The 18,879-nt window shown below is 39.5% G+C and overlaps 1 non-coding gene across 1 annotated transcript; it reads left to right on the forward strand.

Moving 5' to 3' along the window:
- The first annotated feature begins 18,589 nt into the window (after positions 1–18,589).
- Positions 18,590–18,661, forward strand: TRNAE-UUC (transfer RNA glutamic acid (anticodon UUC)). Its single transcript has one exon. It is a non-coding gene; the product is annotated as a tRNA-Glu (tRNA).
- Positions 18,662–18,879: the final 218 nt, after the last annotated feature.

An 18,879-nucleotide genomic window follows, 5' to 3' on the forward strand; every position in this document is an offset into this window, starting at 1 on the left:
GTCTCCACGTAGCACTGCACTGTAGCACTGTCCTCCCGTTCATTGATTTACTCAAGAAAGCCCAGTAATGTCTCTATTGTGAGACTTGTTACTGTGTTTGGCATATCGAATACATCACAGGTAGCTTGCCAGGCTTTGCTCTGCGGGCGTGATACCCTCGGTAGCTTTCTGGGCTCTCAGAGAGGGGCGGAGGAATCGAACCCGGCTCAGCCGGGTCGGCTGCGTGCAAGGCAAACACTCGACCCACTGTGCTATCGCTCCAGCCCCTAGTCTCCATGGACAAAGCAAATATTGTTGGCATTTAAGGCAAGAGATATAATTACTTGGACAATCAAGGCAAAATAAAAGATCGTTTTTCATGAAATAGGTGTCTCCATTTGCTTTACTGGTGATTTTTCCTTTATGATGATTTGTTTATTTATTTTTTTGTCTTTTTGCATCCACCTGGTGATGGTCAGGGGTTACTCCTGGCTCTGCACTCAGTCAATTATTCCTGGCAGTGCTCAGAGGACCATAAGGGACACCAAGAATCAAATTCTGGTCAGCCTATTGCAAGGCAAATGCCCTACGTGCGGTACTATAGCTCTGGCCCCATCCCTTGTGAGTTTGAAATATTTTTACTAACTAAAGAGCCTTAATTAGTATAACAGGCTTTCAAACTTATTATCTTTCTGATGTTCATTAAGTTTTCTTTTCTTTTTTAAATTAAGGGTCACATCTGTCAATAGTGGGAGTGGGGTCATCAACACCACTGACCTCTTCTCAAAAGACTTCTGATGAGGCACTGTTGAGAACAGTGTCATTTTTTTTACTCTCTAGATTTCTTGCTGCAAAAAAAAAATTAAATCCTTTAAAAGTCACTAATAGATACTTTGTTTTGTTTTATGGCCCAAGCCGACTGTGCTTGGGCTTACTCCTGGTTCTGCATTCAGAGATCTTTCCCAGTTGGCTCTAGGGACTATATGCAGTGCTGGGGGTTGAAACTAGGTCTGCCACATGCAAGGCAAGTGCCCTATCAGCTGTTCTGTTGCTCTAGCCCTTACTTAGGTATACATTTTTACTTACAGCCGAAAGTATCCTTAATAGATGTGATAATTTATTGTCATAGTGATATAATAAGAAATATATTTGATTGCTGCCACCTGTTTCTCATACAGAGTCCTCAAAATGCTTGGAATTTCCAATGATAAGGGAAGTAGTCTTTGTTTAAAGAGGTGACTGAAAGTAGTGGGTGGAGTGTGAAGGTGTTTCCTCATTTTGTGACTAATGTCATTAGATTTGTAAATATTCTTTACTATAAAATGGATCAAAAGTAACTAATTCTGGGGAATTATTTTTGGTTTTTAGTGCTGCAATGTGGAAAGACTATTCAAGTAGAGATTTAAATGAGGGACCATCAAAATGAAGAGAAGGGTGAGAAAGAAGAGATTCTAGACAGAGGTAAAAACATGAACATATTCTGAGTGCTAACTGTGCCTTGCACAGTGCTGATTTGAGATAAATCTATGAGCAGATACTATTCATTTCAGTATTATTATTATTATTATTATTATTAAAATTTTTTAGTAGAGAAACAGGATAGTAGCGATTAAATAAAATCACCGCTAATATTACATGAGAGCAGTTAGGTGTCAGACACTCTCCAAGTTGCTGACAGTGATGAATAAAGTGCACAATTCATGCTACCTCCCTCTCACCGAATGAGCTCACTCACACTCTGTTGGCCCCGGTACATAAGAGTTTCTGAGGCAGAAACACCTGCTTAGTCAGGAAGTTAATGGCTCCTCCTTTGCCAAAGGAATCTTGAGAATTTGTAGCCACGATGGATGAATTTGTTTAAACTATTGGATGTACAAGATTGGTTCTCTGAGATTGACTTTCAAAACTGGTGGGAATTTGTTTTTATTTTAAAATTTCTTCAACTATTTTGTCTATGATGAGACAAAAACAAGTTCGAAAGGGAAAAGTGTGCAAGCTATGGGTCTCCATGTCTGAAAGCAAAGTGAATACTCATCTCCTGTCTTATTCTTACTTATAGTGGTCAAAGTAGTTGGCTTGAAATATTATGGTTTAGTAAAACATGAATAAAGGAAGTGTACATGATATTGAATAGACAAAAATCTATGTTTCAGGATTAAGAAAAAAATATCTATACATATATATCTGTTTTATATGAAGAGAAATTCAGACAAAAGAGTGAGAGGTAAGAGTTATTATAGAATCATCTGTGATAGCACAGTGATAGGGTGTTTGCCTTACAAGCGGCCAACATGGCCAACCCAAGTTCGATTTCTCTGCCCCTCTCGGAGAGCCCGGCAAGCTACCGAGAGTATCTCGCCCACACGGCAGAGCCTGGCAAACTACCCATGACGTATTCGATATGCCAAACACAGTAACAACAAGTCTCATGATAGAGACGTCTAGGCCCGCTTGAGCAAATCAATGAACAACGGGAGGACTGTGACCGTGACCAAATCTCTATAGTTATAGGTGATCCTTTAAAATCTGCCATTACTGAGAAAGAGATTTTACAATAGTGGACATAGTTTGATTATTTAGAAATATTGTTTCTATTGTCTTCCTTTTATAAGCTAAATTCTCTACATAAAACCATATGTAAAATTCGTCTACTTTTTTTGCAGGAATTTTAGTTTGGGATTTTTTGGCCCACACCCAGCAGTTCTCAGGGCTTACTCTTGGCTCTGTGTTCAGGAATCACACCTGGTAGGCTCAGGGGACAATATGGTATGCTTGGAATCGAACTCAGGTTGGCAGCATTGCAAAGCAAATACCCTACCCTCTGTACTATTGCTTTGGCCCCATATTAATTTAATATTATATGCCAAAAACAGTAACAACAAGTATCACAATGGAGATGTTACTGCTGCCCACTTGAGCAAATTGATGAACAATGGGAGGACAGTGACAGTGACAAATATAATAATAGTTATAATAATAGTAACTGGTAAGCTGACACACTTAAATGTTATTTTACTGAATCCGCTAGAGCGATAGCACAGTGGTAGGGCGTTTTCCTTGCGCGCAGCCGGCAGAGCCGAGCCGGATTTGATTCCTTTGCCCCTCCCAGAGAGCCCAGCAACCTACCAAGAGCATCTTGCCCGCATGGCAAAGGTTGGAAAGCTACCCATGACATATTCAATACAAGAAGAACAAGTCTCATGATGGAGACATTACTGAGCCCGCTTGAGCAAATCAATGAACAACGGGAGGACAGTGCTACAGTGCAGTGCTACTACTGAATCCTCTCGTCCTGATGAGAGAAATTATAACAGATATCATTTTAAGTGTCAGGAAAATACAATTTAGGAAGGGACTGTGATCTTCTCAAGACCACGCATGGTATATCTGGGGTTTTAAATTTGAAATTCTGACTGGAGACCTAGAATTGACTAGGTACAGTTAGTAAGAGAACAGCCTCTGCTGATAGTTGAACCTGGAATCATTTCCTATATGTATTCTTATAAACTAAGTGTATTAGATTTTGGGGCCACACGCTGTGGTCCTTAGGGTTCAACTCTGGTGCGGCTCAGGGTACCACCTGTGGTGCTAGGGATCAAACCCAGGTGGACATGCAAGTAAGTACCTTATCCACTATAGTTCCTCTCTGACTCCTAAACAAACTTTTTTTTTTGTTGTTGCTTTTTGGGTCACACTGGGTGATGCACAGGGGTTACTCCTGTTTCGTGCACTCAGGGGTTACTCCTGTTTCATGCACTCAGGGATTACCCCTAGTGGTGCTCAGAGGACCATTTGGGATGCTGGGAATCGAACCCGGGTTGGCCACGTGAAAGGCAAATGCCCTACCCACTGTGCTACCACTCCAGCCCCTAACCAAACTTTTTAATCCTCTGTTTTCCCTTCTAAAATATTGCTTGATAATTATTTCCCTCATCATTTTTTTTGGTAAGCACTCAATGATTATGAAAGATGAAGTGCTTACTTGCCTTACGTTATGTGTTTGATGAATGGTTGTTAGCATTATTGGTAAAGGATGAGGAGAAATCAAAACTGACGTGGTAAAGTCTTTCTACTTGGAAGGAAGCAATACATTAAAAGAGCAGTGGAAGTGGTAAGGCAATTTTGCCACCTACTGTACATCTGCCTGTCTGGAGACATTTTTGGTCGTCACAACTGTCATGAGAAGGTGGAGATCAGGGGTTATGCTAAACATCCCAGTGACAGACATGTTCAGCATCCAAACAAAAAATTATCTGGTTGAGGGGCTGGAGTGATAGCACAGCGGGTAGGACATTTGCCTTGCATGCGACTGACCCGGGTTCAATTCCCAGCATCCTAGATGGTCCCCCGAGCACTGCCAGGAGTAATTTCTGAGTGCAGAGCCAGGAGTAACCCCTATGCATCGCTGGGTGTGACCCAAAAAGAAAAAAACAAAAATTAGCTGATTGAGATGTCAGGAGTATCCACGTCGAAAAACCCTAAAATTCAAACAAGGATTCACTAAGTATACTTTTAATGAGCTGTGTGAACATCCCCTTCCAAGCAACAGAAGACTTTGAAAATAGGAAATAATATATTATCTTGGCAAGCACAGAACACAAAAATAACTTTAAGGAAGTGACGTAGCTTATGGTGTACATGTGAATAGAATGATAATCTAGAGTTTCCAATTCAGAAGAAAATTCTACCAGTTTGGGAACTGTTTTTTTTTTTTTCAGTTTAGCAGAGATGGTTTTCAAAATTACCAACTTAAGATAAAACTATTTTAAAAAGTTCTCATTTGATGAGACAGCTAAAATTCATAAGCAAATGACCTTTCATACTTTCCATCATTCTGTGAATATTTTTCCATAGTTAGGGCTTTAGTAACACCAGTAAGACATAATTTACTAGATAAAAGAGTATATAGCTTAATGGGAAAAGAACATAATTTGGATTTATTACTATAAAGACCAGTAATCTCCTACTTAGAAAATCAGGAGACTCAATATAAGTTGATCTTAGTTTCCTTAATTTGAATATTTAAAAACTAATTACATTATAAAAATTGAATCCTTCATACCAATTCACTTAGATTGATCATGCTAAACTAATTTCTTTAGCTTTATGATCTGAATAATTTATGATTTGCAACCCAACCCACATTAGTAGTGCAGAAAAGCAGTCTTTTGCCAACTTCCATTCATATTTGAAGAAAAATTTCCTGTATGTATGTCAAAATCTGTCACCATAGAGCTCAGAGATATCAGGTTACATAATGTATCAACAGACATTGAAAGCATTCATAAAGGGAGATGACTTAAAATTATTTTATTTTCCTCCTTTCCTTCTTTTTGTTGTGTTGCTGAGATAATCAAGGGTTGCACAGATGTGTGGTTATGGTTCTCCCACCCTTGACTGGTGTTCATAGTGCTCATGGTTGGAGTGTTTGCTATCGGGATGGCTGCAGTGCTCACACAACTACTCTCTGGAGGTCACAGTTCTGACTCTGGTCACACTCCCATAGCAGTGTTTGAACACAGTGACTGTGTGTCAGAGATTGCACATTGCTGTAGTTCTGGGGGTACCAGAGGGCACAGATGTATGAACTGTACTTAGCAGATGTGGGAGGAACCAGTGATGGAATGTGTGACCTCATTCTTTAAAGGCAATTGCTTTTGCTGCAAGCCATCCGGGGTGACTTAGGAGGAAAATATTAAAGAAAGATGGAGTGCTGCAGTGAAACTTAAATATTACTACCAAAACAGCACCCTGAGTTATAGCTAGGCTCACAGGGTATCCACATGATCACCAGGAGCAGAGCGTATGTGTCTTATCAAGGGCTAATAGCCATGATTTTAGGTGAGAACTCAGTGTGAATTGAAAGGAGCAGTCATGGGGAAAGTGAATTTATTCATCCACTCAAAATGTATAAAATTGACTATTAAAAAGTATATATTTAAGGTGTATAGTAAAGCAAAGTAAAGTAAAGTAAAGGCCCTCCCGTTGATCATCGATTTGCTCGAGCGGGCCCAGTAACGTCTCCATTGGAGACTTTGTTGTTACTGTGTCTGGCATATCGAATACGCCACAGGGAGCTTGCCAGGCTCTGCTGTGCGGGCGAGATACTCTCGGTAGCTTGCCGGGCTCTTCGAGAGGGGCGGAGGAATCAAACTCGGGTTGGCCGTGTTGCCTGTGTGCAAGGCAAATGCCCTACCGCTGTACTATCGCTTAAGGTGTATGGCTTGATAATTTGATATGCCCAGATGTTGTGAAATGTTCACCATAATTAAGGTAATAGACACCATTTCACATAGTTACAATTTCTTTTTGTGTATGTGTGTGGTGTATTCAGTATGTATTTATTGATCATCTTAGTATGTTCTGTCTTGTGGGTTCAAGCAATAGAAAGTGTGCAAGAATCAGTTAAGAAAGAAAGGTGGAAAGAAAGAAAGTGAGAAAGAAAGAAAAGAAATTAGATAAAGAAGGAACCACTTAGCTTGCATCAGTATCATAAAATCTACAGATTACGAGGAAGCTGTTAAATAGATAATTAGACAATTTGGTCTAAATCAAATATGGTCATAAAAAACATACCATTTGCTATAAATGCAATAAAATGAATATAAATTGTCATGTGTAACTTGAAAAAATAACCCAAGGGGCCATGGGAGGTAGCTGGTAAGCGCAGTGCCTCTCGGTCAGTGCAAATAAAGAAAAAGAAACCCCCTCCCCCACCATGGTTCATAGTTGATAAGCAACGCACATCAGAGAGCACATAGTCCACATACTCTTAATTTAGTGTTTAAGTCCTTTAAAAGACATTGATTCTTGTGGACATAGAATCTTAGCTTAGTATTCCACTATGTCGCCAAGTCAGAAATCCAGAAGGAACAGGATATTAAAGTTCTATTTTGGCGGTAGCTACTGAATGACTTCTGTGGAAAAGGAGCCTTCAAAGAAGGGTGAGGTTGGTGAGTGGGCAAAAACTTGGAGAGAATGCCAGGCCTAGGAGATAAACAATGATGTGCCGGGCTAAGAAACACACAAGTTCTTGGAGGAAAACCTAGCATTAAGTTCACAGGAAACGAAGAGCACTCAAATGCGGGCCGGAAGTGAAGCCCTGGGTTGACTCTGAGTTGCTCAGGAAGTGAAGGGCACCAGCAGAGGAGCAGGAAGGGGAGATTATTTTGGTGTGTGCTTGCTGTAAAGAGTAAAATGAGTACAGCTTCACAAACCTTGCTAAAACTTTTTTTTTTCCTTTTGGGTCACACTCAGCGATGCATAGGGGTTACTCCTGGCTTTGCACTCAGGAATTACTCCTGGCGATGCTTGGGGGACCCTATGGGATGCTGGGAATCGAACCCGGATTGGCCGGGTGCAAGGAAACGCTCTACCCACTGTGCTATCACTCCAGCCCTAGCTTTGCTAAAACTTTTATTCTTTTTTGGGCAGCTTGGAGACTCTCAACATGCTTCTGGGGGTATTTGCAGGGAACAAATAAGGGAGAAAAGAAAGGCTGGAGTTGGGAAGTAGCTTTGGGTCTCTGTGGGGCTCCCTTTTGGGTGACAAAGTATCTGCCTTGAATCTGAGTCAGATGAAACTTAGGTGTATCTCCCTTTCGTTATGATGAAGTGATCACTGTGTGCCTATTGGTTGAGATAAATCTGTCTCTTGTTTTTCAGTAAAACAAAAGATTGAAAAGTGGGAAATAGTTAAATTGTTGCAGATTATTTTGATAATTCATCTTGTTTAAATTGAAGAAGAAAAATGAATGATGAAGTTGGCCAAAACTCCAACTCCCACACATAACACATAATTCCCAAACAGCAGATCATCCTGTAGGACAATGAAGACAGGGAAACACAGTGAGAAGTTAAAATAAAGACAGAGTATATGAAAATATAAACTTTTTTTAAAAAAAAGTAGCTATAGACTGTGAAAAGAGGGAAGATGGGAGGAGAGTATATGAAAATATAAACTTTTTAAAAAAAAGTAGCTATAGACTGTGAAAAGAGGGAAGATGGGAAGAAATATAAAAATAACCAAAATTATAAGAGATCATTTGAGAAACCAGTGTAAGAGGTGAATGTGGCAAAGGATCCAGCTAATTTTAGATACTTTAAACATTTCCTTTCCAGAGAATATGAGGTTTTTAAATATTTTAGGATTTTCACACTATCCTGAATGTATTTATTATGTACAAACACACACGTACACACACACTTGGAGTTTTTGCTTTTTCCTTTGAAGGGAGGAGAGAGGAGATGTGTTCTTGGCTGTCTCTTGGAGAATAGCTTCTAGTACATTTTATTTTCCATGAAAAGCTCTAGAGAACAGTTGGCAAAGAGAAATTGGACCACAGAAATATCATGACTTCCTGAAACTTAGGGGAAGGAAATGGGTGGTTTCTTTAATTGCTATAGTATTTGTGTGCATGTGTATATGTGTGCTTGTGTGTACGTGCTCGTGTGTGTGTGTGTGTGTGTTATAACTAAAGATAGAATTTTGACTAATGTCTTCAGAAGAAAGGTGAATCTGGAGATTAATAAATTTGGAAGTGTAAATAGTTGTGTTAAATTTGTTAGGCAACACAGAAGTTCTCTTTGCTTCCAATATCCTGGTTAGAACAAAAAGAGTGGATTGAAATTTGTTCTCAGATATTTAATCAGTTTAAATTCAAGGGCATTATTATTTACATATGGAGAGCTAATGACTTTAATGTAGGCAAGAAAGCTTATTTACAACAAAGATGGGGTGGCAAGAGGAGTGTCGATAGGACCTTAATTAATTGGTTCGCTAATTATTCTTTTCTGCTGGGTGTTAGAGTACTTTTACTAATGAACAGTGGAAATGAAGTGCTGCAGCAAGCTATTTTAATTCAGCAGTAGTAGCAGTAGCTTCATGGACATTTGAAGATATTTTTGGATTCTTTTTAAAATCCTGTTTTATGCTGAAATGTGGACCTTGTAAAATAAAAAAAAATTAAGTATATTCCTTCGACAGTTAGGTGATTTAGATCAGATGGGCCTCAAAGGTATTTTGTAATATTGGAAATAAGTTAGATGACATTCTTGAAATTAAGTAAGATTCAACAATGTGACCCACAGTTGTGCCATAGGTATTTTTTTCCTTTGGGTTTCTTAAAAACCTTTGATGAGTAATACATGTATTTGTGCTCATTTGGGTAATAAATTTAACTTTTCTCACATTCTAGGCTCACATTCTTTTTTTTTGTTCAGGGCCACACTTAAAAGTGCTCTGGGGTCTCTCTGGTGTCCTGGGGATTGTCCCCACCCAAGCCTTTGAGGTATCTCTCCAGTCCTGTAGATTTCTCTCCTTTTTTTGCACTTCTTTGAAAGTCATAATATTAAAAAATTAAAAAAACATTAAAATATTAAAAGACATAAAAATTCCCAGGAGATTCTGCACAAATGAAAAGTTATTCTTTTTTAGCTTTCTTTAAATTATTGTGGGGGCCACATTATGCAGTATGGGGGTAGACACTGGTTTGAACCCAGGGCTTCACACATCACAGGCATATGCGTTGAGTCACATCCCTTGGTCAGCAGTGTACTTCAACATATTCATCTCTCTTAACTCTTGGACCTGAGCCCTATGCTTCAGGATCAAGAGTTAAGTTAATTGAGTGAATGCTGCAAACTTTTCTCCTTGAGCATCTTCTGATGAAATTAGGCTTTGGCTTAGAGTGTGCCTCTACCTTAGATTGCTGTCTCCTCTCCTAGCACATCCTTTCTTCATCTGATTTCCCTTCTATATCTTCACTGAATATGGAGAAGTTACTGATTGATGTGAGTATAGTTAAGCAAATACCAGTGGTTTTCAACCTTTCTATATACCTGTGGACCTACACTGGTCCAAGAACCATTGAAAACTTAGGCACTGTGTTGGCAATTTATATGCATTGATGAATAACACCACTGTTGTGTTATTCACTGGGAACCAGACAACGCTAGTGAACTCGCAATAAGTGACCAGAGCTCCAGAAAACAGATTTGCGTCCTCTATTGTTTTTGCCATTGTGATTTCTAAGCTTGATCTTTTAGTGCCTTGAATTGCTATGCTTTATTTGCCTCATCACACTATTGGTTGTTATAAGACAAACATCTTATATTTTAGTCCATAAAGGATAGGCTCTCAGTAGGTATAAAAATTTTGTGTATATATGCAATGTAGAACTTTAGCTATTGAAAATATGAAGATAAAATCCTGCCATTTATTAAAAAATGACTGGATATAGAGGTCCTCAAACTTAGTGAAAAGAGTCAGGAATGTACTATGATAAACTGAAATCAAATATGCTTTTTAGTCATAAGGTGAGATCCAAAGAAAGCAAATAAACCAATGAATTATTAGTAAAAATGGATGTTTAGACTCTGACTAATAAATGGTGACCAGAAGGGAAGAGGAAAGAAGAATATGAATCAGGTAAAAGGGAAAACTTGTATGGGAAAGGATAGAATTGAACCTTTAGTAAGACCAGTAAGGTAAACTTAATATCATACATGCATGTTGATTTTCAGTGAAGCACATCTGAACCTTACTTAGGTTGTATGTAATGTGAATTCACCAAGATAGTTGTAGCCTTCTATTGAAATGAAAATGTTAAAGAACTTTAAAAGTGGGTTAAACATTGGATGAAAGAAACAAACCCCAGCTCTTTAGTTTCTCAAAAATTCACTACATGAATGAATACTACAAGGCACTGCTTTTGTGTAAGCTCAGGATGTTCTCAGGAGTATCTGGAACTGTGTAGGATTTTCTCAGCAGTTGGGATACTGGACATATCTGCATTTATTGGGTGGTAGATAGGCATAGAAGGTGGGACATTTTCACAGAACTGACAATTGAGCAGCCCAGTGATGTGGACCCAGCTGCCCGATCTGACCCTTTTCCAGCCTTTTCTAGCCACCTAACTCCCGTCACATGAGTGATGTGTGCCTCTCTCCTGGTGTATAGTTAGTGGTCACTAATACCAAGTGTGCTTAGACTCCAGGAAAATGTTCTTGATGGCAAGATACAGTGTTTGAGAGAATGGTAGAACTTAGTAGGCTAATAGGAATTTGCAAGGACCAAAGTGTGTTCTAAAACAGTGCTTCTCAGACCTTCATGTGCTAACAACTTTCCAGGAAATCTGGTTAAATCTGCAAATTCTGGGGATCAAAGAGATAGTACAGAGGGCAAGGCAATTGCATGTGGCCAACCCTGTTTGACCCCAAGTACAACCAGTTGTGATTCCTGAACACAGTAGTAAGTCCTGAGTACCACTGGCTGTTGCCCCAAAACAAAAATAAAAATATTTTTACTTGTTTATTGCATCATATATTGCGATGCACTCAGGAATTACTCCTGACAATGCTTGGGGGACCACATGGAAAGCCAGGGATTGAATCCGAGTGGATCATATGCAAGGCAAATGCCCTACCCACTGTACTATCACTCTGCCCCTCCCAATATATATATATATATATATATATATATATATTTTTTTTTTAATGTGGGTTTTGGTTTATGAGGTATGGGGTGGTGCTTGAGAGTCTACACTTCTGAACAGTGCATGATTAAGCTAAAGCATAAAATTTAAAGTTTGATAGGGAATCTAATTAAATCAAACATTTATATGTCTGTTGATACCTTACTTCATAGAGATAGAGGCAGTGGAACTTGGATATACAGAATATAAAAAATAAATCTGGTTCCTTCACAGAAGGAACTTCCATCTGTTTTGTCACTTTTATCTGAGAAAAAGAGAAAGAGAGAGAAAATGTTTTCCATGAATAACTAATGCATAATTATATTTCTCAGGGGGCAAAAGGCACAGAAGTATTTCCTATATGTATTTTCTCACTGAGTCTCCAGTTAATTATAGAGTATCTATTGTAATTAAATAAAGGGTAAATGTGGCTGTGGTTTGGGATGCAGGAATAAGCCTTACATATCACAGAATGATTCTGAGCTGTGTATTTTTTTGTGTTTGTGTGTGTGCTTGCTGTTGAATATATGTTCATGTGAGCTGGAAGTGGTGAGATCTTTACTAGGCAAATTTTTTTTCTTTTCTCCCACCAGTTCTTGGGCCACATGTTGAGCTGCTTAAGGATTAGCTCTTGGCTTTGGGCTTAGGAATTATTCCAGGCAGTGCTTGGGGCACAACATGGGATGCCAGGGATTGAATCTGGGTCACCTGCATACAAGGCAAACACCTTACTTGCTATACTATCTCTCTGACCTCAGCAATTACTTTCTTAAATAATACCAAAGAAAGGGGATCTAATATCCTCATGCTTTATTTTCTTCTACTAAGTTAAGAGGTAGGGGTTCCTGAGGCAGCCCTGACTGGGAACATTGCATATTTTAGGCAGTAGAAGTTTTTTGAATATAGTCATTGAGGGAAGAGACTACTTATTATCCACTTAAAATACTTCCCGGCTGCAGCATGATGTTGTATGGAAGCCAAAGCAATTGGCTCTGCATTTGGCCAGCTGATATAGCAAGAAATTCTGCAAATTGTTCAGTCCTTACAGATGGTGCTATTGGGTTTGTTAGGATGTTTTAAAACACTGACACACTTGACCATGAATTGAATTCCCAGCTTTTTAGAGCTAATAGCTCCAGTCAAACCTAGAGCAGCACAGGTTGTTGGAAACCAAGAACAGACCTTTCCCGAAATCCCTAATTTTCTTTTGGAACTACTTTTATCAGAAAATAACTTGCTGGTAAACTTGACCAAAGGAAACTTTTGGAAGTTTTGGGGTATTTTTTGCTTACCACTGTGTTGCTGGAATCTCAGGTTTATTTAATTGGCTTTTCTGATATGCTGCCTGGAGGTCAGCAGGGAGCCAGGATATCTCGTAGGGATGATGAGCAGGCACTGCCGCCGTGAAGTGTAGCTGAGACACGGTGATGAGAATTTATAACCAAATGTGGAGAGAGAGAGAGAGAGAGAGAGAGAGAGAGAGAGAGAGAAAGAGAGAGGATAGCTGGAGGTTGAGCCTTGTTCCAGGAAGAGGTTTTGAAATTTGCTTTTTATAAGCAATAAGAATGTTCAGGTTGCCGAATCTTTTGTGTAGGTCCATTTCCTCCACCCCCCTCACAGTTTGGCAACAGGGACTATTTCTGATCTTTGTCACCGACTGTTTACTTGTTTTCTTAGTTTCTATTTGAAGCCTCACCTTTTATCCTTCTTTCTCAGTGCCCTTTTGGCTGTGCTTATTTAGGCTTTACGTAAGCAGCATCTCTAGATGCATGAGTGAAGCAGATAAAATTCCCCAGGGTTGCTGAGTTGCCCTTCGTCTATTTTTAGTACTGCAGTGACTTTAGCATAGCCTTAATCCACAGTATAACTCAATCACTCTAAGCCAGTGGGCAATTTCCCAGTGTTTTTAGAACCTTTTTTTTTTTCCCTTGAGGCGATCATGGGCTAAGCTTACCGGCACATGATTCTGTCATTGATTTTTTTCAAGCTGCATCATACTTAGGCGCTTATGATCAACAGAATGGCACTGCCACCAGATGTTCAGTTCTGAATCCAAATTTTGTGCTGGAAGCTGCACAAATTCTGTTGTGTCCTAAGTATGAGTGAGAGTCTAGAAATGTAGAAGTGGTAATAAGAAAATATTTAGTATCTAGAAGGGGACAATTTGCTCTCTCTTGTTTCTTTAATTTTATATTATTTTTTATAATATGGTTAATGCTCAAGGGTTACTCCTGGCTCCTCACTTAGGAATCACTACTGGTGGTGCTCGGTGGACCAGATGGGATGCCAGAGATTGAACCCAGGTCAGCCGCATGCAAGAAAAACTTCCTATCTGCTGTACTATATCTCTGCCCCACCCCCCTCAGTTCTTAAGAGACCTCTTTGACTTGTATATAATCTGGGTAGTTTGGCCCCAGATTTCTCCCATCCTTTATACTCTAAGGGATCTTCAGAAGGTGAGGTATGTTGTATCTTATTTACCACCCTATTCTCAGAGTGTCCACAGGGCCTTCACCTTTTTAAATTGATGAGTTGGACACATACCTTCATTTATCAATTGGTTGCAATCTGCATTCCAATTATTCAACAAGCATTTATTGATGAGCATTTATATATTCCATATTGAAATACTGGGATTGGGTTTCCTCAGCGTTTGATTGAAATATATGCTGATCACTCACCATTTTGGCTGTAGAGCTCTCCTATATTACATCTATATATCTAGTTCTTGGGAACATACTCCTTGAAGGTTATTAGCTCTGAACACCTACTAATTTTTTGAACACTATTAACTCTTTTCCAAAATTTTTGCCTCTGCAGAGTCAGCACTACTTCTATTAGTAATTTACCCACTCCTGCTTTTCAATACCACAAGTTTCTGTTATTGATTTCTTATATTTGGGGTGAAATTGGAGATTAATAACACAGATGTGATTTGGGATAGTTTTGTGCTGGAGTCTCTTCACTGGGCTGAACTACATCCCCCAGAATTCCCTTTTAAGTATGTTTCTGGCTACAGTGAGATACATGGAAAATACTCTTTCAATAATTAGAGGATGAAAGGGAGTCAGAAACTCTTTTGTAGCACATATACTTTCTCCCAATTATTCAACCAATCAAGCAAGAATCTAGCTATGAGGGAATTTTGCAGGTGTAAAATCAGTTGACTTTAATAAAAAAAAGAGATTGTTCTATGGACATTCCTTCAAAAAGTAGAAATTGAGCTTCCATATGACCCTGCAATACCACTTCTGGGAATACATCCTGAGGTTGCAAAAAAGCACAGTAGAAATGACATCTGCACCTATATGTTCATTGTAGCACTGTTCACATTAGCCAGAATCTGGAAACAACCCAAGTGCCTGAGAACAAACCACTGGTTAAAGAAACTTTGGTACATCTACACAATGGAATACTATGCAGCTGTTAGGAAAGATGAAGTCAAGAAATTTGCTTATAAGTGGATTGTCATGGAGAGTATTATGCTAGGATAAATGAGTCAGAAAGAGAGGGACAGGCATAGAATGACCACACTCATTTGTGGAATATAAAATAATGTAATATGAGACTGACACCCAAGGACAGTAGACACAAGGACCAGGAATATTCCTCCATAGTTGGAAACCTGTCTCGTGAGCTGGGGGAGAAGGCAACTGGAATAGACAGGGGATCACTAAAGTCAATGATAGTTAGAGGAATCATTTGGGATGGGATATGTGTGCTGAAAGTAGATAAAGGACCAAATGTGATAGCTTCTCAGTATCTTCTATATTGCAAACCATAATGCCCCAAAGTAGAGAGAGAGTATGGGGGAAACTGTCTGCCATAAAAGGTGGGGGGAGATTGGAAGCAGGGGGTAATACTGGGGACATTGGTGGTGGAGAATATGCACTGGTGGAGGGTTGGGTGTTTGATCATTGTATGACTGAAACTCAAACTTGAAAGGTGTGTAACTGTATCTCATGGTGATTCAATTGAAAAAAAAAAAGAGATTGTGCTAGGTGTCTTCATCAGGGAAACTCTTTTCTAAAGGGGTTCTAGATGGTTCCGGAGGCCAGGAATTTCAAGCAGTATAGTAGATGGAACTTTTTCTGCATTTTGGGATATACTTATTTTGTTGTAGCTAATATACTCATTTGCTTATGTGATAAAGAAGCAGAAACTGGGCCCGAAATTAATTTTGTTTCTAGTTAGACCTTTATTTCAATGACTCCTGGGTCAAATGTGTGTACTCAATTCTAGAACAAGTTTTGGCTTCCATAGGTTGCCCTTGTGAGATCCCAATCTGCTTGTGATATCCTGCAATGAAGCTTGGATCTCTAAAATGCCAATTCCCACCACGAGTGAGGAGGTTTCATTTTATGATTCAGGTCAATTGCTTTTCAGTCACTTGATTTTATTGGGGGAAGTCTATATAAGCATATATTTCAGTTAGCAGTAAAAGTGGGCTGGAGCAATAGACAGCAGGTAGAGCATTTGTCTTGCACGCGGCTGACCGGGCTGACCCGGGTTTTTAATTCCTCCGGCCCTCTCGGAAAGCCCAGCAAGCTACCAAGAGTATCTCTTCCTCATGGCAAAGCCTGGCAAGCTTCTCGTGTTGTATTCGATATACCAAACACAGTAACAACAAGTCTCACAATGGAGATGTTACTGGGCCCACTCGAGTGTATCGATGAACAACACTGGGAGGACAGTGCTAGAGTGCTACAGTGCTATAGCAGTAAAAATGGGGATGGGGGAGATGGATTATAAACATTAGAATATCAGAAGACTGCGTAAATGACAAGGAACAACAGAGGTGGTCTGGAGAGTCCCTTTGCAGCTGTCTGGTGCAGCAAGGGAGGACAACTTCTGAACAGGATTCTACATGTCTCATGCTAAGACAAGAGAAGCCTTCAGAACCAGAAGTGTGAACTCAAGAAGGAATCTCAAATAAGCTCAATTTAACATCCAAATTTATACCATATCTCTCACACAGTCAGGTCTTTAGCTTTTCTTGTGCCCCGCCCCACCTCTTATTGAGGCCTTTCAAAAGGTCTGGAGTTCCCATCAGTGATTCTTGACCAGGCTAAAGGTTCAGTGTAAGCCCAGGATGCTAATACTGAGGGCTAGGGATATTCAGGCCTCCCTGGCAGTGCTTGGGACTTCCAGGGCCATATCTTGAGGTGCTTACAAGACCCTGTGGCACCAGAAATTAAGCTTAGGTTGGGTGTATGGCAGTCATGAGCCCTAACTGCTATATTATCTTCTGGACCCATGTTCTTGCTTTCTATATGTTATATATATATATATGTGATAAGCAGACATATACAAGGCATCTTTGTAAAGAAATGGCTTTTGATTGCTAATAAAAGTCGAACTTTGCTTGCCCTATCATCATCATCATCATCATCATCATCATCATCATCAATTAATCTATTTCAACATACTCCATTTTCATCAGGAGTATGTTGAAATACTCCTGATTAAAAATACTTCAGGATTATTGCATTTTCTTGTCACATAATATCTTGATCTGTCAGAATCATGATATTATATTATCTCCCCTTTCTGCCTGCCTGCCTTGTGGATGTCAGGTCTGCTTAAGCAGCAACTAAAAACTGTGCAAAAAACAAGTCCTTGGAGGGGCTGTAGAGATAGCAAAGGGGCTAAAGTGCATGCCCTGTTGTGGTCAACCCTGATTCGATCTTTAAGTCCATATCGTTCCCTGAGCATCACGATGAGTGACTCCCAAACACAGCACCAGGTGTGTTTTCTAACCCATCCCTCAGCCCCAAAATTATTTCCTGTTGGGAATTCTACATTTTTAAAATTATGATATCCAAATGTATTTTTTTAAGATGACAGTTTCATTTTAAGCCTTAAAATATCCTCGGATATCTCTGTGCTTGTTTCTACCACTGCTCTCATTTCTTTTCACCTTTCTTCCACAATCCTTTTGTATAATCTCAGATGTTATTTATTGTTCAATTGTTGTACTGACTATTGTCATTCTATTTTTAAACTGTTCTGCCATAGGCTTTGAATGATCACAGCACACCTGTTGAGGGGGGAGCGGGGACCCAAATCTAAAATACTTCCCATTCATTTACCCTCAACTCCTTTGTCTCTATGTTTATTTTTCAAAACAAAGGACTTCTGGAGGGTGGCATTTCACCTGGTCTCTTCACTCCTGGTCTCTTGTCACTTCGTGAAGTGGAGGGAGCATAGCCCTCCCTGGGGTATATTAGCCCTGCTGCCTGCTAAGCTCACTGATGTTCTAAGGATTTTCTTAAATAATTGAGCCACATACCATCCATGAAGGTGAAGCAATAGATACTTTCAATTCCCTGTGCCAGCAAAATGGGAGAGATTGAAGTAGGTGGGCTGGAATGCATATGACAAGCTCAATCACAAATATGAGTTAGGTTAAACAGTGTGGGTGTTTTTTTTTTTTTACATCCCCAAGCTTCCCACACTCTCTACCCCCTTTTAAAGGTCTTCCCTGTGTCTGTTCAATGTTAGTTATATGGAAACGGGTGAGCTAGCTTCTAAAGGTGTATTGATTTGGGTTGGAAGTCTGCTTCCATTACAGCCCATTAAATAGGTCTGTAAAATGGGACTATTACTTCCCTGCTAAATGACACATGGCACAAGGCACCTGGCTTAAGCAAAGCACATGAATGGGCTGAGTGCATTTGGGACAATAGGGGTTCTGGTCTTCAACAGGTGACTTTTCTAGAGGCAGAGTATATGACTACTCAGCAGTTTCTGCTACATTTTCCCCTCTTGCTCCATTTCATACAAAGCATCACTTGAGTTAAGAGGAATTCTAATCTCTTAAGGTCAGAGTGAGGAATCAAGATAAAAATCAGTTTCATGGATCTTAAGGACACTTACAGAACTTGCCCAGTCTTGTCTAAAGAGAAGAGGGACTGGAGAGGTAGCTCAGTGGTAAAACAAGTGCCTTGTGCATGTGAGACCCTGGGTTTGATCCCCGACACTGAAAAAAAAAAGAATGAAGTTACCAAAACCTACTGTGTTAATCATTTTACAATATATAAAGGTAAAGGTAAAGGTAAAGGCCCTCCCGTTGATTGTCGATTTGCTCGAGCGGGCCCAGTAATGTCTCCATTGGAGACTTTGTTGTTACTGTCCTCCCTGGTGGTCTAGTGGTTAGGATTTGGCGCTTTCACTGCCGTGGCCTGGGTTCGATTCCCCGCCAGGGAAGTTTACAATATATATTTATATTAAATCATTAATCTCTACCTTTTACATAAATTTGCATGCTAATCATATAAAATTAGAGGTGGGGAGAGGAAAACTATCCTTGTTATAAAAAATAATCATTTGGAATGAAAAAAATTTTTAAATGGTGATAATAAACTAAAAAAAAATGTGAGCACAGGGCCAGAGAAGTGTTTCATTGAGATGAGCACATGGTAAGC

Source organism: Sorex fumeus, unplaced genomic scaffold, assembly GCF_029834395.1.
Source record: "Sorex fumeus unplaced genomic scaffold, SorFum_2.1 ptg000081l, whole genome shotgun sequence".
Taxonomy (NCBI): domain Eukaryota; kingdom Metazoa; phylum Chordata; class Mammalia; order Eulipotyphla; family Soricidae; genus Sorex; species Sorex fumeus.